This window comes from Helianthus annuus, chromosome 6, assembly GCF_002127325.2.
Source record: "Helianthus annuus cultivar XRQ/B chromosome 6, HanXRQr2.0-SUNRISE, whole genome shotgun sequence".
Taxonomy (NCBI): domain Eukaryota; kingdom Viridiplantae; phylum Streptophyta; class Magnoliopsida; order Asterales; family Asteraceae; genus Helianthus; species Helianthus annuus.
Window position 1 is genome coordinate 100312572 of NC_035438.2, and position 27552 is coordinate 100340123.

Sequence of the window (27552 nt, forward strand, 5' to 3'; positions counted from 1 at the left end):
AGAATCCACGTTTCGCGTAAGGGCTTTCTCAATTTAATCTAACCATTTCATCCGCACTTAACTGGGTTAATGCACTTTGCATAGTTCACATGCATAACCGAGTTAAATTAGGGCCATATAACGGTTAACTCACATAACGACATTATCATCACAGTGTTAACATATACTTAACATTTTAACATTGTTCAGCAGAGCTAGTGGTTAGCAAGATAACATACGTATGTAACAGACTCAACAATACATAGCATACAACTCATGGCCTCAAATAAATCACCACCAAAGTCGGACAGGGTCTTACCCTTATTAAAAGCTCGGACAAGAGTTCCTAAGCACAAACTCGGACCAAATCAAGGGGGAAGAGGGGTTCAAAACTCGGACATGAGGTGTGGGAGGGTTAAAAGTCGGACAAGGGAAATCCCTATCAAAATTCGGACCAAGTGAGGAGGGGTTAAAACTCGGACCACCTCCTTGAGTCCAAACAAAGTCGGACCACCTCCCTTTAAGCAAAACTCGGACACACATGGCAGGCCAAGAACTCGGACTCTTTGCTTCTTAGAAAGGTCGGACTAGATGATTAATGCATAAAACTCGGACCTCATAATTGTGAAAGAGTTCGGACAAGTCTCACCTTTAAAATTTGGATCACATACTAATGCACTAAACTTCGGACCATATCTTACTATTTAAAGTTCGGGCAAAGCATAAGCATGAAGAAACTTGGACCTTTTAATCATTCGAAAACTCAGACAGCAAGATATACATAAACCTCGGACCTCTAATGTTCTAGGGATAAAAGTCGGGCTAAATGTCCTTGTTATAAAACTCAGACTAACAACATTCACAAAGCTCAGACAATCACAATTACAATTGAAGCAGTTACACCCATACATTCAACAGTTACGTTCTATTGTTCATGCGATCTCAAAACCCTAATTCATATCTGTTTAGCAGTAATCAACACACAATCAATAACTCTTCATATCATACATCAAAATCATCAAGCAATCGATTAAGCACTGGACAAATATCATAACCACAATAATCATAATCACATTAACAATTACAGAACTTAGCATGTGAAGAACTAGGGTTTACATGATCAATCAATCAACAATTAATCACAAACAATGATTAAATCATTACCTTGATTTGATTCTAGATGGATTGGTACTCAAACTTGATGCAAAAGACTTGTGAAACCAAGAATGATGAGAAGATGGTTGTAGAGAGGATTAGAGGAGGTGAAAGTACGTGTTTTGATTCTTTGTGAATGATTAGGGAATGATTAGGGAAGGGGATTAGGGTTATGAGTTGTTAAGGTTTCACTATCAACCCTAAACACCCTTAAGTATTATTTATTACAGTTTCAACACCACATTCCATTATTTGTCAAATCTTTCACAAGTAACACATAACCATGCACAACCACAAAACACTATATTGTATCAAAACGTATACAGTTTCATAGCAAACCAATTGTGCAAGTAAACAACTAAACAATAACTGAACATGCAATAAATGCGAAATAGGAATCTTGGAAATTCGAGTTGTCACATTATCCCCAACTTGAAAGGAATTTCGTCCCGAAATTTGGTACGCACTCACTGAGGAAGCTAGTAAGTTGTATCGTTGTATCGTTTACTGGTTTTCCTGGGGTGTCACATCATCCCCCCGTTGATTTGGAATTTCGTCCCGAAATTCCGCAGTAGTAGCTTCAGTCTCAGTAGTGGATGCATTGGTTCCGAATAACTGGGGGTACTTTTCTTTCATTTGGTCTTCGCGTTCCCAAGTGTACTCTGGGCCACGTCGGGAGTTCCAACGAACTCGAACAAGAGGGATTCTCTTGCTTTTGAGGACCTTAACATCCTGGTCCGTGATTTCAACTGGTTCTTCGACGAACTGCAACCGCTCGTCGATAGTGAGTTCCTTAAAAGGAATTATGAGGGTCTCATCTGACAGGCACTTCTTCAGATTCGACACGTGAAAAACATTGTGAACTGCACCGAGTTCAGCTGGTAGGTTTAGCTTGTAGGCCACTTTGCCTATTTTCTCAATGATCTCGAACGGTCCGACATACCGCGGATTTAGTTTGCCTCGTTTGCCAAAACGAACCACACCCTTCCAGGGTGAGACTTTTAGTAAAACCCGGTCCCTGACCTGAAATTCTAACGGCTTCCTACGCTTATCCGCGTATGCTTTCTGACGGTCGCGTGCTGCCGCCATGCGTTGTCGTATTTGTGCAATCTTTTCCGTGGTGTCCACTACAATCTCTGAACCCGTGATCTGACTATCTCCCACCTCTGCCCAACAGAGAGGTGACCGGCATTTACGTCCGTACAATGCCTCGAATGGAGCGGCTTGTATGCTGGTGTGATAACTGTTATTATACGAAAACTCCACCAAAGGGAGATGCTTTTCCCAGCCGTTGCCGAAATCAATAACACATGCCCGAAGCATGTCTTCAAGAGTCTGGATCGTTCGCTCAGACTGCCCATCCGTCTGAGGATGATATGCTGTGCTCATGTCTAACCGTGAGCCGAAAGATTTATGCATCGCTTGCCATAGCTCTGACGTGAATCGTGCATCCCGATCCGAAATGATGGAGATGGGCACCCCGTGCCTCGAAACCACTTCTTTAAGGTAAACGTCTGCGAGAGTGGAGAACTTATCCGTTTCCTTAATAGCCAGGAAGTGTGCAGACTTGGTGAGTCGATCCACGATCACCCATATAGTATCATTCCCACGCTGGGATCTGGGTAGGCCAGTAACGAAATCCATGGAAATTTCTTCCCATTTCCATTGTGGTATCTTGGGCTGCTGAAGTAGGCCCGCTGGTTTCTGATACTCCACTTTGACTTTTGCACATGTCAAACACTTGCCAACGTAAGTCGCTATGTGGCCTTTCATGCTAGGCCACCAATAGGTAGTTCTGATGTCGTGATACATTTTATCTGAACCTGGATGTATCGAGTAGCGAGACTTATGAGCTTCATCCATCACAAGCTCTCGTAAACCGCCATAAAGTGGGACCCAAATACGCCCCGTTACATAGTATGCGCCGTCTTCCTTTTGTTCCATTCGTTGCCTTGAGCCGCGTAAGGCTTCAGCTTTGACGTTTTCTGGTTTCAATGCTTCCACCTGAGCATCTCGTATTTGTGCAGGAAGACTGGACTGAATAGTGAGCTGCAAAGCTCGTACGCGTCTAGGTAAAGTATCCTTTCGACTGAGAGCGTCTGCCACAACATTGGCTTTGCCTGGATGGTACTTGATAGCGCATTCATAATCATTAAGTAGCTCGACCCATCGTCGTTGACGCATATTCAATTCCTTCTGCTTGAAGATATGCTCGAGACTCCTGTGATCGGTGTAAATAGTGCACTTGGTACCGTACAGGTAGTGTCGCCATATCTTGAGCGCGAAAACAATAGCTCCCAGCTCTAAATCGTGCGTCGTGTAGTTCCGTTCATGAACCTTGAGTTGCCGCGAAGCGTAGGCAATAACTTTATCACGCTGCATCAATACACAACCAATCCCCTGTATCGATGCGTCACATTATACTACAAAATCGTCTGTGCCCTCTGGCAGTGAGAGAATAGGTGCGCTGCATAATCTATCCTTCAGGTACTGAAAAGTAGTTTCTTGGGAATCTCCCCAACGGTAGGTGACACCTTTCTGTGTCAGCATAGTAAGCGGCTGTGCGATCTTCGAAAAGTCTTTGATGAATCGTTTGTAATACCCCGCCAAACCCAAGAATTGGCGTGTTTCCGTTGGTGTACGCGGTGCAGGCCAGTTCCTGATCGAATCTACCTTGGATGGATCGACATGGATCCCATCCCTGTTCACCACATGGCCTAAGAAGTGGACTTCACTAAGCCAAAAGTCGCATTTTGAAAACTTGACGTACAATTGTTCCTTTCGAAGAAGTTCCAAGATAAGACGTAAGTGCTGCTCGTGCTCCTCCTGACTCTTGGAGTAAATCAGAAAGTCGTCGATGAAAACTATCACAAATTTATCGAGGTAGGGCTTGCATACCCTGTTTATTAGATCCATAAATACGGCAGGCGCGTTCGTTAACCCAAATGGCATGACCAGAAACTCGTAGTGACCGCAGCGAGTTCTGAATGCTGTCTTGGAGACGTCCTCATCCCGGACTCTCAGTTGGTGATACCCTGATCTCAAGTCTATCTTGGAGTAGCAACTCGACCCTTGCAACTGGTCGAATAAGTCATCAATACGTGGAAGAGGATAACGGTTCTTCACTGTGACCTTGTTCAGCTCGCGGTAGTCTATGCACATTCTGAAAGTGCCATCCTTCTTTTTCACGAATACGGTGCTCGAGCTAAACGATACGGTGCTAAACGATACGTAGTTCCTGATACGGTGCTAAACGATTTGTAGCTGCTTTCACAGTTCTTCCAGTTTGGTTGGAGCTAAACGATACGGTGCTCGAACTATGGGTGCTGCTCCTGAAGCGAGCTCGATCTGCAGTTCGACCTGACGATGAGGCGGTAGACCAGGTAAATCTTCAGGAAACACCTGAGGAAAGTCGCGTACAACTGGATGGTCTTCCAACTTCTTTTCTTTCGTTGCTGCGTCAGTAACGAGAGCCAAAATTGCGGTGTGACCCTTCCGCAAACATTTCCGAGCCTTCAAGAAAGAGGTGATGCCAACCACAGCACCACTCTTGTCGTCTTGAACTTCGAGAGGTTCTTGGCCAGAACGAGGAATGCGAACAATCTTTCCTTTGCATAGGATTTCTGCTTGCTATTGTTGCTGGCGATTCTGATTTGCAGGCCGTGGGCTCCTGAATCCTTAGCTTCATGGCCCATCTTGAGACACCTCTGGCAACGTCCCTCATTGCACTAACCACCGTGGTGTCTGTTGCATTAGTTACACATTGGGTGAATTCCCCGATATCCACCCTGCCCCTGACCACCAGAAGTTGGCTCTGGTGATCACTATTCTTGCGCTGCTGCTGTGCTTGAGACTGAACGGTAGCGGAACCCTTGCTGGGATACCCATCCCATTTCCGCTTGTTGTTACTAGGTGTAGCGGGAGTAGCAGAAGTGGTAGCGGTAGTAATAGCGCTGATACAACTAGGCAGCATGTTCTGTTCCACTGCCCGATCCGTGAGGCGATGAGCAAGACACTGAATGTCTTGGATATTGTCGAGGTTAGCCGATGTAGCATGGCTCTGAATCTCTGAGGCTAGACCCTTGAGGCACAATTCGATACGCTTGCTGGGAGGGTCCACCATGGTTGGACACAAGATGGTCAGTTCGTTCGACCGTTTCGTATAAGCATCAATTCCTGACCCCGTCATTTTCAAATGGTAAAGCTCCACTTCCAACTTGTGGATGTCATCATGCGTGCAGTATTCCCTTTTAATGCATTCTTTGAAATCATTCCAAGGGGTGGCGTTAGCAGCTGCCAACCCTAGGATTTGTACTTGCGCGTTCCACCAAGTTAACGCGATTCCTTCCAACGTGCCAGTGGCGTACTTGACCCTGCGAGCCTCAGGGCATTCACACATCTCGAACACTGACTCGAGCTTCTCAAACCAATGGAGTAGTCCCACTGCTCCTTCCGTGCCACTGAATGTGCTTGGACGACAGTCCATGAAGTTCTTGAATGTGCAGACAGGTTGCTGTGCGTTCTGACCCGTTGCGCGAGGAAGATAGGTCAAGGTTAAGCGCGAGAGTTGGGTCACGAGAGTAGGATCTAACATCCTAGGATAGGTCTGGGATAGCAGGTTATACCTCCTGCTTGTGCGGCTGCAAGCGCCGTAGCAACTTGTTCGTTAATGAGAGCCGTCAACTGGGCTTGAGTCATGTTAACACGTCCAGACATGATCGAACAATAAAGGTAGCATAAGTATGAATGGTTCGCGAGTAGTGCGATGACAGAAGAGTGTAAGCACATAGGTGTTCTCAAGCAGTAATAAGTAGTGAGCAAAGTAATGCAAGCATACTACGAGCAAAGTTCTATGCAATTCTAGCATGTAGGCAATAAACATAAACCTTATTACCTAGGATGTTGAGTCTTGCACGTGGAGCGAAGCGTCGTTGTGGATCGTTGGGAGCACTGTTCTGGTTATAGTCTGGTTTTAATAAAAACGTTTTCCCATATTAAAACCAAGTTCTCTATAACCAATGGCTCTGATACCAATCTGTCACACCCCCAAAATCCACCTGCGGAGTATCACCGCTTGGGAGCGTGACTGACCAGGATCAAGCCACCAATCATATCGAACATGTAATTAATATTAAGTAAAATAAATGTAAACCAATCACTCAATACGATAGGTGTTCAAAACATAATCATAGTTTCAAAGTGTAGCGGAAGCATAAGTATGAAAACCCAAAGTGTAACATAAGTTCAAATGTTTAAATATGTTAACATGGTATCCACGATCCATGCTCCACAACGACCTGCTCCTCCCTGTGCAAGCTCCATGTATCTAACGACCTGCAAGGCATCTAACAGAGGATCAACAACTAGTTGAGCGAGTTCACAGTTTATAGTTCGGTATTTGTAATAGTATAGTAAGCTTTGTATTCGTTCATTAAGTCATGTATCGTAATAGTTCATATCGCGGCCCTTCAGGCATGTATGCGAAGATTAGGGAAAGTTCTCAAGTATTCTAGACTATGTATATTTGTATCGCGGCCACCCTGGCATGTGTGCGAAGTTTTAGTATATAGTTCGCGGCCTTTCCAAGGCATGTGTGCGAAGATCAGTCATAATATCGCGGCCAACCCCTGGCGTGTGTGCGAAGATCAGTTCAATTGGTATACTAGTCTAGGTCGTATCTCATTATTACCCTTCCTCACCCTGAGGACCATATCATTAAATTCTATCATCTGAGTAAGTACGAATAAATAATCCAAAACTCATTCCCACCCTGGGAACCCCATGCCTTGGCTGTGTGAACTCACCTTGGTTTGCTCGGTATGCTATGTTATGCACTCACAAGTAATCAGTCAAGTCCTAATGATTGCATGTATAATAAATCAGTTCAAGTTTGTAAAGTTTCACACGCAATTAATACCATAGAGCATGTTTGACAATCGATATCATGCATCATTCGTCAGTTAATCACATTCGTACATAATCCACGTTTTGCATAAGGGCTTCCTCAATTTAATCTAACCATTTCATCCGCACTTAACTGGGTTAATGCACTTTGCATAGTTCACATGCATAACCGAGTTAAATTAGGGCCATATAACGGTTAACTCACATAACGACATTATCATCACAGTGTTAACACATACTTAACATTTTAACATTGTTCAGCAGACCTAGTGGTTAGCAAGATAACATACGTATGTAACAGACTCAACAATACATAGCATACAACTCATGGCCTCAAATAAATCACCACCAAAGTCGGACAGGGTCTTACCCTTATTAAAAGCTCGGACAAGAGTTCCTAAGCACAAACTCGGACCAAATCAAGGGGGAAGAGGGGTTCAAAACTCGGACATGAGGTGTGGGAGGGTTAAAAGTCGGACAAGGGAAATCCCTATCAAAATTCGGACCAAGTGAGGAGGGGTTAAAACTCGGACCACCTCCTTGAGTCCAAACAAAGTCGGACCACCTCCCTTTAAGCAAAACTCGGACATCACATGGCAGGCCAAGAACTCGGACTCTTTGCTTCTTAGAAAGGTCGGACTAGATGATTAATGCATAAAACTCGGACCTCATAATTGTGAAAGAGTTCGGACAAGTCTCACCTTTAAAATTTGGATCGCATACTAATGCACTAAACTTCGGACCATATCTTACTATTTAAAGTTCGGGCAAAGCATAAGCATGAAGAAACTTGGACCTTTTAATCATTCGAAAACTCAGACAGCAAGATATACATAAACCTCGGACCTCTAATGTTCTAGGGATAAAAGTCGGGCTAGATGTCCTTGTTATAAAACTCAGACTAACAACATTCACAAAGCTCAGACAATCACAATTACAATTGAAGCAGTTACACCCATACATTCAACAGTTACGTTCTATTGTTCATGCGATCTCAAAACCCTAATTCATATCTGTTTAGCAGTAATCAACACACAATCAATAACTCTTCATATCATACATCAAAATCATCAAGCAATCGATTAAGCACTGGACAAATATCATAACCACAATAATCATAATCACATTAACAATTACAGAACTTAGCATGCGAAGAACTAGGGTTTACATGATCAATCAATCAACAATTAATCACAAACAATGATTAAATCATTACCTTGATTTGATTCTAGATGGATTGGTACTCAAACTTGATGCAAAAGACTTGTGAAACCAGGAATGATGAGAAGATGGTTGTAGAGAGGATTAGAGGAGGTGAAAGTACGTGTTTTGATTCTTTGTGAATGATTAGTGAATGATTAGGGAAGGGGATTAGGGTTATGAGTTGTTAAGGTTTCACTATCAACCCTAAACACCCTTAAGTATTATTTATTACAGTTTCAACACCACATTCCATTATTTGTCAAATCTTTCACAAGTAACACATAACCATGCACAACCACAAAACACTATATTGTATCAAAACGTATACAGTTTCATAGCAAACCAATTGTGCAAGTAAACAACTAAACAATAACTGAACGTGCAATAAATGCGAAATAGGAATCTTGGAAATTCGAGTTGTCACATGTACCACGATCTCAGAACTACGTATTGGTGGCCTAGCATGAAAGCCCACATAGCAACTTAAGTCAGTAAATGTTTGACTTGCGCGAGGGTCAAGACCGAATACCAGAAACCATCGGGCCTACTCCAGCAACCAAAGATACCACAATGGAAATGGTAAGAAATTTCCATGGATTTTGTTACTGGCCTGCCTAGATCGCAACGTCGGAATGATACTATTTGGGTGATCAGGGACCGATTAACTAAGTCTGCACACTTCTTGGCTATCAAGGAAACAGATAAGTTCTCCACTCTAGCAGACGTCTACCTTAAGGAAGTTGTCTCAAGGCACGGGGTGCCAACCTCTATTATTTCCGATCGTGATGCACGTTTTACTTCAGAACTGTGGCAAGCGATGCACAAATCTTTTGGCTCTCGGTTAGACATGAGCACAGCTTACCACTCGTAAACAGATGGGCAGTCTGAATGCACCATCCAAACTCTAGAAGACATGCTTCGTGCATGTGTAATCGATTTCGGCAATGGCTGGGAAAAACACCTCCCTTTGGTGGAGTTTTCGTATAACAACAGTTACCACACCAGCATTCAAGCCGCTCCATTTGAGGCATTGTACGGGCGTAAATGCCGATCTCCTCTTTGTTAGGCAGAGGTGGGTGATAGTCAGATCACGGGTCCAGAACTTGTAGTAAACGCAACGGAAAGAATTGCTCAGATACGACAACGAATGGCGGCAGCTCGTGACCGTCAGAAAAGTTACGCTGATAAGCGCAGGAAACCAATCGAGTTCCAGGTTGGGGATCGAGTGCTACTCAAGATCTCACCTTGGAAAGGTGTAGTTCGTTTTGGCAAACGAGGCAAGCTCAATCCACGATATGTCAGACCATTCAAAATCATTGAGAAAATAGGCAAGGTGTCCTACAAACTGGACCTACCAGCAGAACTGGGTGGAGTTCATAACGTTTTTCATGTGTCTAATCTGAAGAAATGTCTGTCAGATGAGACCCTCATAGTTCCTTTGAAGGAGCTCACTATCGACGATCAGTTGCGATTCGTCGAGGAACCAGTTGAAATCACAGACCGAGATGTCAAGGTCCTCAAGCACACCAGAATACCTCTTGTTCGAGTTCGTTGGAACTCCCGTCTGGCCCAGAGTTCACCTGGGAACGGGAAGACCAAATGAAACTCAAATAACCACAGTTGTTCAAGAACAATGCAACTACTACTGAGGCTGAAGCTACTACAGAATTTCGGGACAAAATTCCAAATCAACGGGGGGATGATGTGACACCCCAGGAAAACCAGTAAACTACACAACTTAACTAGCTTCCTCAGTAACTGCATGCTAAATTTCGGGATAAAATTTCTTTCAAGTTGGGGATAATGTGACAACTCGAGTTTCCAAGATTCCATCTTCACGTTGATTGCACGTTAATTGTTTAAGTTGTTTGTTTACATGAATTTTTTGCTTGTAATCGTATACATTTATGATATGATACAACGTATTGTGATTGTGGCATCTATATGTTTAGTGATATATCATGTAACCTGTTTGGAAAAACTTAAATTATTTAAACCTTAAATGGCTCCGACGAAACGGGGAGTGTTTCGCCATCAACAACCTCGATGAAACAGAAGTGTTTCGTCACCCACATCTCGACAAAACAAGTGGTTTAACCGGCCCACTATTACGCCGAGGCCTAGTAAACGCCCAGTTCGATTATATAACATTATAGAGTAGTAATAGAACATGTATTCGGCTGATTTGCAAACCATAGTGCTCTCCACCTTCATTCGACGGCAGTGCTCTCATTTTGATCAAACACCATTCTTCCCTTACTCTTGTGCGAGATCTCAACCCTCTCGGTTAGTATAATTAGTCCCATGACTGTTCTTGTATGCATATGTTTGATGATATTGTCCTTATAATCTGATCAGGCTATCGAATAGAGTCCTCGTAATGATTATGTGTTAGGTTATTGTATTGAATGATGATCTAGATTGTATGATGTTTGAGAACTTCCATGTCCGAATGTATAATTGATTGACGTATACGAATCGGTGAACTGTTAGGGTTTTTATGGTTGAATCGGATGATGATATACTCCCTGTTCCATTGATGATTCTGTTGTGATGCATATGGATTAATGATTAGTAGCGTAAGGCTTATTATGTTTGAATGATGATTGAATGATTGCTGTAAACTGTTGATCGGCGATTAGGTTTTCTGTATGTAACTGATACATGACGTAACACATGTGATATGACGAAACGACTGTCACGACGAAACAAGAGGGTGTTTCGCCGAGACCAGTCATGACGAAACAGGCATGACGAAGTAGTGTGTTTTGCCGAGGGTACATGACGAAACAAGGGTGTTTCGTCGAAAGGGGATTCACGACGAAACAAGGGTGTTTCGTCGAGTTGTTAATCTGCACAGTAACTAAGTTTAAGTCTGTTAGGGGATAACGGGGTTAGTTAACTGTTGTTAAATGATAAGCATGAATTGCATGAGATTGAATATGTGCTATGTGTTATTTGGTGATCACTGATTCAACACCCACTGTGATTGTACTTAATACGTGAACTTCTTGAATATAAACTGATTATGTACACCTGCATACCATAGGCCTTGACTGATTAACTGGAACCAAGTAGTTAACCAAACCGAGCAAACCAAGGTGAGTTCACACTCTTCCAAGGCATGGGATTCCCGGTGGGTTGGGAATGGGATTATATGACTACCCATGCGTTCATTGCTACTAGACTACTTAACACCGTCCTCGGTTTGGGAAGGACGCCAGTGCTAAAACCTACGTAAAACCTACGTACTATTGTCCTCGGTTTGGGAAGGACACCAGTGTTAGAACCTACGTAAAACCTACGTACCATTGTCCTCGGTTTGGGAAGGACACCAGCGCTAAACCTACGTACTCGCTACGTACTACTGTCCTCGGTTAGGGAAGGGCACTTACGTAAAACCTACGTAAATTCATACTTACCACTGTCCTCGGATTGGGAAGGACACCTATAGATACAACTAGTCTAGTACATACAACATGGGAAGCCCCCACTCATTATTGTAAAGGTTTCGGAACAAAGGTACTGGGTAACGCATGGTTATGAAACGAACTTACAATTTCTGAAACGAACTCATTAACTTGACAATCAACTGTGAACTCGCTCAACTTTGTTGTTGACACTTTGTTACATGCCTTGCAGGTCGATAGGTACTCATGGAGCTTGCACAGGGAGGCGCAGTCGTTGTGGGACATGGACAGTGGATGCCATGTTAAAACATTATAACATTTTCTAACTTAATACTTATGTTAGGTTTTCATATTTTGCTTCTGCTACTTAAACTATGTTTTGTTTAGACACCAATTGTATTGTGATGGATTTCATAAACTACTTTTAATTATATGCTATGTTCAATATGATTGGTGGCTTGATCCTGGTCAGTCACGCCTCCAAGCGGTGATACCCCGCATGTGGATTTTGGGGGTGTGACACACTGTGCTTGTCGGTTTCAGTGGAGAAGCCAGGAATACCGTAGGGGAGATAAAATTGCCAGTATATGTTGAAGGGGTCAATTCAATACAACGCTTTTGCGTGATGGACTCACTATCCTGCCACAACATTATATTGGGTAGGCCATGATTTCATGATATGAAAGCCGTGCCATCAACTTATCATCAGTGCATCAAGATCCCTACACCTTGGGGAGTTGTTAAAGTGGATAGTGACCAGCAGGAAGCAAAGGAGTGTTACTCATCATCCATGAAATCCTCTACCAAGCCTAATGCAGCATAGCAATTAAAGATGTGGGCCCAGGATATTGTGGAGGCTTCTGAGCAGGATGTAAAGAAAATTATCCTGGATCAGGATAACCCGGATATATCAGTGCTCGTAGGAACCAATATCCCTCAGGATATTGAAAATCAATTGACTAATTTTTTGAAGTGCAGGATGTCGACGTTCGCATGGAAACATGAGGATATGACAGGTATTTCCAAGGATATTATAACACATAAGCTTGGTATTGACAGGTCGTTCAAGCCTGTCCAGCAGAAAAGAAGGAAATTTGCTCCGGAACGATATGTGATCATCCAAGAGGAAGTTGAAAGGCTACTAAAAAGCAAGATGATTAGAGAAGTGAAATTTCCCAAATGGTTGGCTAATGTGGTTGTGGTACAAAAGAAAAACGGGAAATAGAGATTGTGTGTGGATTACACAGACTTGAATAAAGTTTGTCCCAAAGACCCGTTTCCTCTACCTCATATTGATTCAATGGTGGATGCTACTGTTGGCCACGAGATGTTAACCTTCATGGATGCCTCTTCAGGATTTCAGCAGATCCAAATGGAACCCTCCGATCAGGGGGATACTACTTTTATGACACCAACTGGTATTTATTGTTATACTGCTATGCCTTTTGGTTTAAAAAAATGCAGGCGCAACATACCAAAGGCTGGTGAACATGATGTTTAAAGACAAACTGGGGGACACCATGGAAGTATACATCGATGATATGGCAGTAAAATCCAAAAAAGCTGAGGATCACCTCCAGGATATTATGGGAGCATTCGATATCCTGGACCAGTATAACATGAAATTAAATCCTGCTAAATGCCTATTCAGAGTGGGGACAGGAAAATTTCTGGGATATATGGTGACTAAAAGAGGGATAGAAGCAAGCCCGGAGCAGATAAAAGCCATCTTAGATATCAAGTCACCTTCAAATATGAAGGATGTTCAACGATTAACAGGGCGAGTAGTAGCATTAAACAGATTTATCTCAAGATCCTCGAAAAAATGCAAGGAATTTTATGATATCCTGAAGAAGAATAAGAAATTCGAATGGGGAGAGAAGCATGAAACAGCCTTGCAGGATTTGAAGCATTATCTTCAACCGCACCTCTATTGATGAAACCTGAGAATGACGAACCATTATCCCTATATCTTGCAATATCAGGGAATGCAGTAAGTGTTGTCCTTGCAATATCAGGGAATGCAGTATCCTGTCTATTATGTTAGTAAAAGTTTATTAGATGCTGAAACTAGATATTCTCACTTAGAGAAATTGATATTGGCCCTAGTTATGGCATCAACTAAGCTTAGACATTATTTTGAAACACATAGGATTCATGTTAAAACCAACTATCCTGTTAAAAATGTGCTTAGGAAACCCGAGATGTCAGGTAGGATGGCTAAGTGGTCGGTAAAGTTAAGTGCCTATGATCTAGTATATGAACCTAGAAATGCCATAAAGTCTCAGGCTCTAGCTGATTTTGTGGCTGATTTCAGTAGTGATATTCAAAATGAAGTAGACCTAGAAGTACAACAGCTAGGAGAAAACTTAGAATCCTGGACGCTATATACTGATGGTGCGTCTAATGTAAGAGGTGTAGGTTTAGGTATACTACTAAAATCGCCATAGGGGGACATATTACCCCAGGCTATTAGATGTGAGTTTCTTGCCACTAATAATGAAGCAGAATATGAAGCTCTAATTGCAGGATTAGAATTGGCTAAGAGCATGAATATCAAGAGTTTACAAGTATTTGTCGATTCCTTATTAATCACTAATCATTTTAATGGATCTTATGCAGTAGAAGGCGAAAATTTGTGTAGGACCGGTTTTGACTCCGAAATGATTGCAAAACGAACGTGTGACGTGCGGAATCCGTACACGAACGCGACCTAACACACACGATGTAAAATAAACGTGATTCTATTAGAAATATGAAAGTATACACCACCTTGAATCAATTTCTCTCTCTAGAATCTCTCTCTAGATCTAGAGCTCTCCAAATGACAAATGAGCCAAAAGTCCCTAATCTATGACATAACCTCCCTATTTATAGTCCTTGGCTTTTAATGAGATTTCTCATTATTACAATTATGCCACCTTGCCTTTTTGTCTAGCTATCATTAATATAACGACTCGTTTTCTTCTGTTTCTCGCTATGGCTCGGATTGACGAAGGTGATAGACATAAGTGCACTAACAAATTGGCTGGATACCTTGAAATTGTCAAAAAATTAGCAGGATATTTCGATATTTTCACACTTGAACAGGTACCAAGAGAGGATAACACTGAGGCTGATGCACTGGCAAACCTAGGATCATCAGTCAGGATACCAGAAGGGACCCAAATACCAATATTACATATCCTGTATCCTGCGACGGATCCTCAGGACAAGGAAGTAGTGAGTGTTCGAGATCCTGATGTTGAGTATCCTGAAGGGAATCCCAACTCCTGGACAGCTCCAATCATAAGATATCTCAAAGAAGAACACATCCCAAAAGATGAGAGTCCTAAGGCCTTTAGGATGAAGGTATCACGATTCACTATTATAAATAATTTTTTATATAAGAAATCTCTTGCAGGTCCATACCTGAGGTGCTTGGAAGATCCCGAAACCAAAGAAGTGCTTCAGGATATACACGAAGGGGATTGTGGTAACCACACTTGGGGCAGGGCGTTATTCTCAAAAGTATTAAGAACATGATATTATTGGCCTACCATGAGGAAGGATGCTGCAAATATGCTCGAAGGTGTGACGCATGTCAAAGACATAGTAATATACTACATCAGCCCGTTGAACCACTGTATCCCATCGTTTCCCCTTGGCCATTTATGAAATGGGGAATGGATATAGTAGGAAAATTGCCAAAGGCTCCAGGGGGAAAGGTCTTCATGTTGGCGATGACTAATTATTTCTCTAAGTGGGTTGAAGCTGAAGCATTTGTTCAAGTTAGAGATCAAGAAGTGGTATCCTTCATAAAAAGGAATATCCTGACTAGGTTTGGCGTACCAGCTAAAATAATTTGTGACAATGGATCTCAATTCATAAGTTAAAGGACTAATGACTTTTGCAAGAGTTGGGGAATCAAAATGATCACATCCACACCAGTACATCCTCAAGCAAATGGATAAGCAGAATCCTCAAACAAGATAATTGTCAGCAACCTGAAAAAGAGACTAGGAGCTAAAAAAGGAAGATGGGTAGAAGAACTACCCTTTGTTTTATGGGCTGATAGAACAACGATGAAAAGTGCAACTGGTCAAACCCCATTTTCCTTGGTATTTGGAGCAGAAGCGGTGATCCCGACAGAAATGGTAATACCTACAGCAAGATCCAGCCTCCGGGATCCTGAGCAGAATCCTGAAATCCTTTACCAGGAATTGGATACTATTGATGAGACAAGAGACGCAGCAAGGCTAAGGATGGCAGCCTATCAACATAGGATATCTAAAGCATATAACAAGAATATAAGGACCAGAAGATTCCAAGTTGGAGATTGGGTATTAAGAAAAGCTTTTCAGAATACTACCAATCCTGCTGATGGAAAGCTTGCCCCAAAATGGGAAGGACCTTATGAGATTGAGTCAGAATCAGGGAAAGGAGCATACCGACTCAAGAATATGGAGGGGGATACGCTACCAAGACCCTGGAATGCTATACATTTGAAGCTTTATTTCAAGTGAGTTAAGAATTTAATTTCTAACTCAGGATGGTATGAATTCTATCTCTTTTAATATGTTTAATATTATTTGCTATTTTGAACCCACTACTGACTTAAGCATCGGTGGGGTGTTAGCTAGGCTAACACCCACCTTAGCTTACGATTGTTTTGCAGTATATGCTTTGGGATATAGCTCTAGGATGCACACTCAGGATACTTCGAAAGATTAGAGGATTGGCCCCCTCTCTCACGTTTAAGGGATCCTGATCCCTTCACATATTTAAAGGTATTCACCTTTCTCACGAATTGGGTTTGAACAACCCGCGTGGAGCGCAAGTTATCCATGGATAGTTCAAGGTGACGGGACCAGTTCATGTAAAAGTGGCTGACAATTTCGTTACTGTTGGCTATATCCTGGATCCGTAAGGTATATGAGGATTGATCATGTGTTTAGTGTAATACTTCTGCTCCATGTTTGCCTAAGTCTCTTACATCACTTGGTGAAGACAAGTGTTTAGTGTAATACTTTTTATTTTTAATCTTTTGCACTTTTTAATTAGTTTTGTATTAATGACTTTAATTACTAGTTTCTTATGTTGAAGGTGATTCTTCCTTATCGTTTGTCTGTGGTGTCTTGGCATTATTTTACTGTCTATATAAAATAAAAGATTTTCACCATTCATATCTCCACGGTCTATATGGAGGTATGTTGGCTACCTGGTCAGGGGTTAAGGGAACGGTTTGGTAAGAGTTTTGCCAGTGTTCAGTGTATAGATCCTGCAAAGGACCTGGGTCAAATTTAGTAGGACCTCCTTCAATACCCAAAGGTATTGGATAGCGGGGGTCCAAACTCTTTGACCCCCTCATAAGTTAAACTACTATTAAAACTTTAACTCGGCTACTTAGGATTGTATCCCTGCTGACTCAGACTACTTAGCCGAGAGTAACGTCGACTTCAAAAGAGGGCCTACCACATTATGCATTAATAACTTAATTAATTATCTTTCAATAATCCGACCCTTTAGGATTGTATCCTTGCTGACTCAAACTACTGGGTTGAGGGTAACGTCGCCTTCAAAAGAGGGGCCTACTACAGTAACTAAGATAATCTCTTAAACAAGTGCAAAAGTGCAAAAATAATCAAAGGTTACACTACACACGAGTCGGATCCAAGTGATTCATCTTGTCTATCTGTTTTATTTTTATATTATTTTTCAGCATTTTAGTTAGTTTTATTTTCTTAGTTTAAAAACCTTTTTCTAACATTTTGATTGATTAGACGTTGAGGATAAACCGGTACTAAAAGCTCTTGTGTCCTTGGACGACCTCGGTATCTTACCAAAGGTATGAACCTTCTCTCTCATACTCATATTTTGATGAACCAAGGTATGAACCTTCATACTCATACTTTGAGGAGCCAAGATATGAGCCACCACCTTCATACTCTTATTATGAGGAACCATGGCGTGAACAACCCACCTCATATGAGTACTATGAAGCACAAAATTACGACCCTTATCCATCATATGATTACAATGAAGAACAATGGTATGAACCATCTACTTCATATGAGTACTATGAGGAACCAAGGATCGAACAACCGGATTCAAGCTTTGAGGATCCCGATCATTTCTCTATCACCGAAGTGGCCGATAGGATAATAGAAAAACTTAAAACTATCGAACGATACATAAAAGAATCTCGCGCAAGGGAAGAGGAGTCTCGCGCGAGAGAAGAATTAAATAAAGAAACGATAGTTGAAAAGTTAAAAATGGAAGAACAATTAAGTGAGAAACCGACACATGAGTTAAACAACGAAAGAGGTGGGGCCGATAATGTTAAACTTCAAGAAGAGTCTAATTTTGAAGAAATTAATCTCTTGTCACCTTCTTTTGAAAATCATTGTTTAGTATCAACTCATGCTAAGTTTTTAAAAGAGTTAAACACTAACGCAAAAATTGAGGAAATGGTAAGTGTTAAGTTAACTAATGATCAAACTTCGCTAATAAAAGAAGACCCTTTTGAAATCAACATTACACCGGTTCCATGTTTTTTTTCAAAATTCATTTATTAGTAACGTCACCATTGATAAGGATCTTTGTGTTTGCATAATGCCTAACTACATTTTCGAAAAATTGAGTATTAGTGACTTTGCTCCACTTCAAATACCCATTTTTCTATCCAACCGGAGAGTAATAAAATCAATCGATGTAGTTGAGGATGTCTTGGTTCAAACAAATCAAATGGTAATCCCAACCGACTTTGTCATCCTAGGTGACGTTCCTCTAGTGTTGGGAAGACCTTTTGTAAAAACTCACAAAGCTTTGAAAAACCGGAAGTTTAATAACCTACCTCTTCAATTAGGGGCATTCAAAAGGAGCACAGATCTTGAGCGTTCAATGAAATATCCTTTTGGCAACAATGACCCCCTAATTGAAGATGAAGATGAGCCACCGGATACAAGTGAAAAGATTGACCACTTTGTTGAAGAAGAGGTCGCCATAGAATAAACCTTTAAAGTTCTTGATCAAAATGAGCCCCAACATAAGGAGTCTCTTAAAGACCCGCCCCTTGAGCTCAAAGAACTTTCGAAAGGTCTGGAATATGCTTTTCTAGACAAAGATGGTAATTCACCTGTAATTATTTCGTCTAAATTAAGTAGTATAGAAAAAGAAAAATTAATTAAACTTTTGAAAAAACATAAAAATGCGATCGCTTGGAAGCTTGTAGATATAAAAGGAATAAGCCCTTCCATCTAATGAAAAAACATCTAATGAACGATGACTACAAATCAGTAATACAACCACAACGAAGAGTAAATCCAAATGTCCAAGAAGTGGTTAAAAATGAGGTCATCAAACTACTTGACATCGGACTTATTTATCCTATCTCCGATAGTCCTTGGGTAAGTCCCGTCCAAGTAGTCCCAAAGAAAGGAGGTATGACGGTAATAACTAATGAAAAGAATGAATTAATACCAACGAGAACCGTCACAGGATGGAGAGTATGTATAGACTATAGATGATTAAATGAAGCAACAAGAAAATACCACTTTCCTTTGCCCTTTATTGATCAAATGTTAGAACGACTATCCGGTCATAAATTTTATTACTTCTTGGATGGTTTTTCAGGTTACTTTTAAATTCCGATAGCGCCTGAAGACCAAGAAAAGACAACTTTCACATGTCCCTACGGAACTTTTGCTTATCGACGAATGCCATTCGGTCTATGTAATGCCCCCGCAACATTCCAACATTGCATGGTGGCCATCTTCCATGACATGATAGAAAAAACAATGGAAGTCTTCATGGACGACTTTTCTATCTTTGGAGATTCATACGACCAATGCCTCGATAACCTTGAACGAATGCTATCCCGATGTGAGGAAACTAACCACGCCCTTAACTGGGAAAAATATCATTTCATGGTAACAGAGGGAATAGTACTCGGTCACAAGATCTCGAGCGAAGGAATGGAAGTTGATCGAGCGAAAATAGACACAATTTCTCGATTACCTTCACCATCCTCCGTCAAAGCAATCAGAAGTTTCTTAGGGCATGCCGGATTTTATAGACGGTTTATCAAGGACTTTTCTAAAATTTCAAGACCTCTAACAAAATTACTTGAAAAAGATGCGCCTTTCATCTTTGACAAGGATTGCAATCAAGCATTTCTAACCCTCAAGGAAATGCTCGTCAATGCACCTATCATGATAGCGCCTGATTGGAAATTCCTTTCGAAATCATGTGTGATGCAAGTGACTATGCCGTTGGAGCAGTCTTGGGACAAAGAAAAGAAAAGCATTTCCACCCAATTTATTATGCTAGTAAAACACTTAACGATGCACAAGAGAATTACACAACCACTGAAAAAGAATTACTAGCTGTGGTATTTGCTTTTGATAAATTTCGTTCTTACCTTGTTCTTTCTAAAACTATAGTCTATACAGATCATGCAGCCATCCGATACCTCTTCAAGAAACAAGACGCAAAACCCCGTTTGATCAGGTGGATTCTACTCCTACAAGAATTTGATATTGAAATCAAAGACAAAAGAGGACTAGAAAACACAACAGCAAATCATCTTTCACGTTTAGAAGACCCAGCTTTGGAGGCAACCAGGGATGAGCAAATCAACAAAAAATTTCCAACAGAGTCCCTGGAAATGGCGGAACATAGACAAGAGCCTTGGTATGCCGACTATGCTAACTACTTAGCTAGCGGTATAGTCACCAAGGGATGGCCACATCACCAAAGAAAGAAATTCTTTGCTGATGTAAAGCATTACTTTTGGGAAGATCCTTATCTTTTCAAAATGTGTGCCGACCAACTCGTCCGAAGGTGTGTACATGGCTACGAAGCACGAAGGATTCTCCGCCATTGTCATGAAGGTCCATATGGAGGACATCATGGTACCGCTAGTACCACACGAAAGGTATTTGATTCAGGATTTTATTGGCCGACCATTTACAAAGATGCACAAAGTCTTGTCAAGACATGTGATGCTTGCCAAAGATCAGGTAATGTTTCTTCCAAAAATGAAATGCCACAAAATGGCATTCTCGTTTGTGAAATTTTCGATGTGTGGGGACTCGATTTCATGGGACCATTCCCACCGTCAAAAGGAAACAAATATATACTTGTGGCAGTCGATTACTTGTCTAAATGGGCCGAGGCTGAGGCACTTCCAACAAATGATGGAAGAGTCGTGGTAAGATTTCTGAAAAAATTATTCTCTCGTTTCGGAACACCTAAAGCATTAATAAGTGATAGAGGTACCCATTTTTGTAATCATCAACTCGAAAAAATCTTAACAAGATATGGGGTCTATCACCGTGTCTCAACAGCATATCACCCTCAAACAAACGGACAAGCCGAAGTGACTAATAGAGGTTTAAAAAGAATACTTGAAAAAACCGTAGGTTTAAATAAAAAGGAATGGGCCGATAAATTAGATGATGCTTTATGGGCTTTTCGAACTGCTTATAAAACAACTATAGGCACAACCCCATATAAGCTCGTCTATGGAAAAAGTTGTCATTTTCCGGTAGAAATAGCTCACAAGGCCTACTGGGCAATAAAAAATGTAAACTTGGATCTAAAAATTGCAGGTAAAAATCGATTTTGTCAAATAAATGAATTAGACGAATTAAGGAATTATGCATACTCTAACTCTGAAATTTATAAGGAAAGAATGAAAAATTTACACGACAAACACATTAAACCTAATGAATTTCGAGTGGGAGATCAAGTTCTATTGTTTAATTCACGACTTTGATTATTTCCGGGTAAACTAAAATCTAGGTGGTCAGGACCTTTTTCCATCACCCATATTTTTCCTCACAGTGCAGTAGAAATTAAATCTCGGAATGGAATTCCATTCAAAGTCAATGGCCAACGGCTGAAACTCTATCAAGGATCCATTGAGGATGAGGAGGAAGAGATCTCGCTTCAAACGGTCGACGAGTAAAGGCATCAACATCATACCTGGTACGTTACGAACAAGCGGGTAAACATCGAAACCGCTAAGTCTTCTAACCAAGTTTTTGGGAAAACAGGGCACTCACACGAGCACTAATAATAAAAAAATTCAAAACTTTGCCCGGCACGGGGCCGTGTCCGCTGGACACGGGGCCGTGTCCGCGCAACTGTCGGGATAAAACCCCTTTTTCATAACAGTTACATCATTCCACACGCCCCGTTTCCCCGAAAAACGCTCTGGTCCAGTTGATTTTCCGCAGATTTTCGACGTCTCCTCTCATTCTAACAACATCAAGGTATGATTCTATCATCATTAGTAGTTAGATTATTTACTTACATGTAGTTAAAACATCAAAAAATTTGGGAAAAATCTAGGGTTCTTGAAGTTCATCCGGATCAAACCTCAAATTTTTGCTTAAATCTGTTAGCATTAGTTTAGATTAGTGTTATGGGAAGTAAACCCACTTGTATTGTTGATAGATTTGCCTGATTTCTCACAAAAACCCCAAACCCTTGTTTTTGAACCGAAAAAGATAAAATTGAAGGGGTAATTGGTTTGTTTTGAGAAAAACGGCACTTGGGGTTTCATTTTCGGGGGAAACCGCACCTACTTGACCAAAAATTTTCAGATTTTCGGGACCGGGTCGAAAAATGGAATTTTTGAGTAACAGACGCCTGGACACGGGGTCGTGCCCGCTGAACACGGGGCCGTGTCCAGCCCATTGTTTGCAGTTCTTCTCCGAAAATCTCATTGTTTCGTGCTAACTTTTGGTGTATTCTTTTAGATGCCGAAGAAGTTCATAAGATTCAACGCAAATGAGCTTGATGCTAGGGCCAGATATGACACACTTCAAACAAGACCCGAAGAATACCCAAGACAAGCATGCACGGACCTCTTAGCCAAGGTGAACCAACTTGACCGGTTTAACAACCTCGTTACCAGCCCACTAAGGGTTGCCCTAACCACTCGACTTCAATCGGTACACGAGTGCACTATGGAGTTCTACAGCACCTTCACTTTCCATTCAAGGTGCGACCCTTTCGACAATAATGGGGTTGCATTTCGGTGTGGTGGAACTAGGTACTCGATCTCTATGGCACAATTCAGGGCAATAGTTGGGCTGTATACGGAGGAGGATTCGGGAAGTGAAGAGAACACTGGAGGAATGCGAGAGTTGGATGAGAACGGACGCCAAGCCGCATGGGCTTAGATTGGTGATGGGTTCTACAATCCGAGCAGCACTAAGAGCACTAAGCTGAGGGATCTGCTTTATCGCTATATTCATAGGCTCCTCGCTTACTCTCTTAGTCAAAGACATGACAGCAGCGGCGTTGTTGGGTTGAGAGATTTGGTAGTCCTTCACTGCATTCACACCCGAAGACCCCTCGATGTTCCATTTCTCCTACTCCGGAACATGCATCTGAACCGGCTTGCTCATGCACCAACCCCTATTTTCTTCGGGGGATGGGTGTACCGCCTCTTCAAGCACTTCGCGAACATACCCAGGTCTTTCGAAAGGAGCCCATGGTCAGGACGGGTCGATGTACACATTTGTCGCTCCATGAACCTAATCTATGAGGCGGAAGACGAGTCGGTAAGCTTTTAGAGGATGCAAGGTCATGCATGGAACCTGCAAGAGGCGCTAATCCTTCACGCTCCACCTCCCCAATACCAGTACCAACCCCACGGTGAACCGGGCCCGTCCTCCTCACAAGGAGGTGGTTTTCCTAACTTTCAGAGTTTACATGATCTTTTGCAGGAAAACCTTATGTGCACCAGGAACACCTACAACCTCACCAACAACACATACCACCGGGTCGGAGCCATTGAAAGAAACGTCTCCGATATCCAAGATGACATCGGAAGCATCCGGGAGTACATGGCGGGGCATGGGGGAGGAGGTGATGACAGTGATGAAGACATGGACTAGGCGGGTGGAGTAGGAATAGGAGCGGATGGTTGGTGATCCCACAGGTTAAATTCCCTTTTCTATCGAACAATTTCCGGCCTGCGTGCCGAAGTGTTGAATAATTTACTTTCCCTAACTTATCTTTATTTTCTGCTTTTGTTTTTATCTTTAACTTGATGGTTTGGATGTTGAACGTGATAATCTAGGACGTTTAGTATTGTTTGGTGTGGTATTTATTGATAAAACAGGTACATACGAGGCTTAGAGTGCTAAACATTAGTACTACTAAAGCCGGGGCAGGAAAACCGGAGAAAGAAACCTGTTTTTCAACCTTGCAGATTGTCCACACGGGGTCGTGTCCGGCCGACACGCCCCCGTGCCCACCTCCCAGACCTGTTGTTTGTCTAATTTCTGCAGATTTTTTCCAGGCACGGGGTCGTGCCCAGCCAACACGCCCCCGTGTCCACCTTCTGTAAGTTTTTGTTACTGGCAGTTGAACACGGGGACGTGTCCATCCGACACGGGGTCGTGTCCAGGATGCCAGTAACATAAAATTTTGCTTTTAACACCCTTTTACACATTCAATTAACCTAAAAACTTATTTTTGGGACACATTGAGGACAATGTGTAATTTAAGTGTGGGGGGATGCTAAAACCTGGAATCTTGCAAGTCCTAATAACAAGCCTTACACAAAATTCTATTGGAACCGCTAATCACCCCAATTTTTTTCAAAAATTTTCATTTTTTTTTACTTGTCCAAGTTTAAGTTGGGAATTCAAGTTCTAACAAGGTTATATTTTTACAAGTTTACAACCGATAGCGTCGTGATAAAAAGGACCAACATAAGAAAATTATGAAACGGCATGACAAGCTTAGTTAAAATTTGATTATATATACTTGATCACATAAAAACCCTTTCTCACAAAAGTGAGTTTTGAGCCTTTATTGAGCATACAAATACATATCTTTACACTAAATGCTCATTTTTCGTTTCTTGGTGAATAGCCGCATGGTTCGTACGACTCTAGAACTTGCCACGCCAATACATTCCCGGTCCTTATCAACTTAAACCCAAGTAAGTAAATGATGGAGGCATTAGGACTAACCCTTTTTCTTTCTACACCATTATTTTTCATTTTTTTTACCACCTACCCAAAATCTCCCTAGTTAACCCCTTTGAGCCTAAACCTTTTCATTTCATAACCCAAAAGAATCACCCTTTTTACCCACCTACACCTTTTTATTTTACCCCTTTCTTTTGGTAACAACGTTCGGTTTTGTTATGACTTGAAAAAAAAACATTTTGATGAAACCAAATAAGCAAACAAGTTCATCAAAAATAACTTTGTTTGAAAAAGAATGGTTCATCAAAATAAAATAAAATAAAATAATAAAAAATTGAAAAAATAAAAAGTCTTTCAAAAAAACCGACGTTTTGTTACGCTTTTCGCCCTTTTACTAACCACTATCCCAACCACCCACCTTTAGCCCAAGCCTAACCCTTCACCCAAAAAGTTCTCTTGATATTTATAAAGGTATATAGTTAAAAAGGAGGAGGATTGATTGCTTGGCAAGCCTATGGTAGGAGTATGTTCCATGCGGCTCTCGAGTGATTCACTAAAAATACACCTCCGGCCGAGTGTTGAGTGATCCCCCGTGAGGTATGTGAACTTGTATATAAATGGAATTTTAAAAAGGTCTGTTATGCCCTAATAAGTAATTTATTTTATGAAACATTTTTAATAAATCATGACGAATAGGATTGTAAATAAATAAAAATAAAACTTAATTAAAGAATCTTGGAAATCCTGACACTCTATGACAAGCCCAAAAACCTTCTCTTCTACCCATTCCATTTGGGAGTGAAAAAAAAAGCCATATTATAAAGAGTTTTGCTTGAGGACAAGCAAAGATTCAAGTGTGGGGGTATTTGATGTGCACAAAATGCAACATATAAATTACATCAATTGTGGCATAAAACTAACCCTTTTTTAGTACTAATGTTGGAAAAAGTGTGCTTTTGTCTTCCTTTTGTATTTTCAGGATTAAATGAGCTCAAATGAACAAAAGAAGCAAAAAGATAGCTAAATCTAACATAAATACAAGAAAAGGAACAAAAGTGGCATGCCCGACCTCCCGATAGCATCTTCCCAAGCAAAACAAAGAAGACAGAAGACTGAACACGCCCCGTGCTCAGTGAGCACGGGGCCGTGCCCAGTGAGCACGAGGCCGTGCCCAAGTGTCAGCAGATAAGACAAACTCATAGAAGCTTCTATTGCCCACCACGGGGGCGTGGTCAACTTCCTGCAGACGCATTTAATGAAATTGCGAATTACAATTAATGAAGAGAGACGCGGATGGACACGGGGCCGTGCCCGAGCTTCTGTTTAGCCTATAAATAGGAGTGTTTGGAGCTCTTGAAACTCATCCCTTGGCACACCACCTCTCTCACACTTCACCCACCACCCACCACCATCACAACACCATCATCCACCACCATCATCCATTGTCCATCATAGAGTGTGTGAGTCGTCTCGGGATCCAAGATTGATCGTAAGAGTTCTTGACAATCATAGACCATGTTTGCCTAAGTCTCTTACATCACTTGGTGAAGACAAGTGTTTAGTGTAATACTTTTTATTTTTAATCTTTTGCACTTTTTAATTGGTTTTGTATTAATGACTTTAATTACTAGTTTCTTATGTTGAAGGTGATTCTTCCTTATCGTTTGTCCATGGTGTCTTGGCATTATTTTACTGTCTATATAAAATAAAATATTTTCACCATTCATATCTCCACGGTCTATATGGAGGTATGTTGGCTACATGGTCGGGGGTTAACGGAACGGTTTGGTAAGAGTCTTGCCATTGTTCAGTGTATAGATCCTGCAAAGGACCTGGGTCAAATTTAGTAGGACCTCCTTCAATACCTAAAGGTATTGGATAGCAGGGGTCCAAACTCTTTAACCCCCTCATAAGTTAAACTACTATTAAAACTTTAACCCGGCTACTTAGGACTGTATCCCTGCTGACTCAGACTACTAAGCCGAGAGTAATGTCGCCTTCAAAAGAGGGGCCTACCACATTATGCATTAATAACTTAATTAATTATCTTTCAATAATCCGACCCTTTAGGATTGTATCCTTGCTGACTCAAACTACTGGGTTGAGGGTAACGTCGCCTTCAAAAGAGGGGCCTACTACAATAATTAAGATAATCTCTTAAACAAGTGCAAAAGTGCAAAAATAATCAAAGGTTACACTACACACGAGTCGGATCCAAGTGATTCATCTTGTCTATCTGTTTTATTTTTATTTTATTTTTCAGCATTTTAGTTAGTTTTATTTTCTTAGTTTAAAAACCTTTTTCTAACATTTTGATTGATTAGACGTTGAGGATAAACCGGTACTAAAAGCTCTTGTGTCCTTGGACGACCTCGGTATCTTACCAACACTATACTACGTCCACGATGGGTGCACTTGCCCATATGTGTGTTTAGTGTTAGTAAATATCGTGTTTTATAAATTTAAAACTTGGCTAAAAAGTGTAAAAAGGGCTTAAAATATATATCTAAAACATATACACACTAACACGCATCAAGTTCTTGGCGCCGTTGCCGTGGACACAAGGATTTTAAGAAAGCTTAAAATCGACGGCCTAATCAGTTTTTCAAAACTTTTTCAAAACGCGCGCACATTTTTCTGCATTTTAGTTTAGTTTGCATTTACAGTAGCCTGAACACGGGGCCGTGTTACATATTTTCAGTTAAACACCTAGATACAGAGTCTGAACACGGGGTCGTGCTAGCTGAACACGCCCCCGTGCTCAACGAGACCAGTGACTTTTAATAAAACGCCCAGATACAGACCCTGAACATGGGGTCGTGTCCACCAAACACGGGGCTGTGTCTAGCCTCTGTTTCCATCTTTATTTTTGTTTTCTGGTCCCGAGACTCAGTTGTGGTCTGTTGAGTGATCCCTATGGATCAATACTCAGGAGGCTACAACTACACCTATGAGGAGGATGA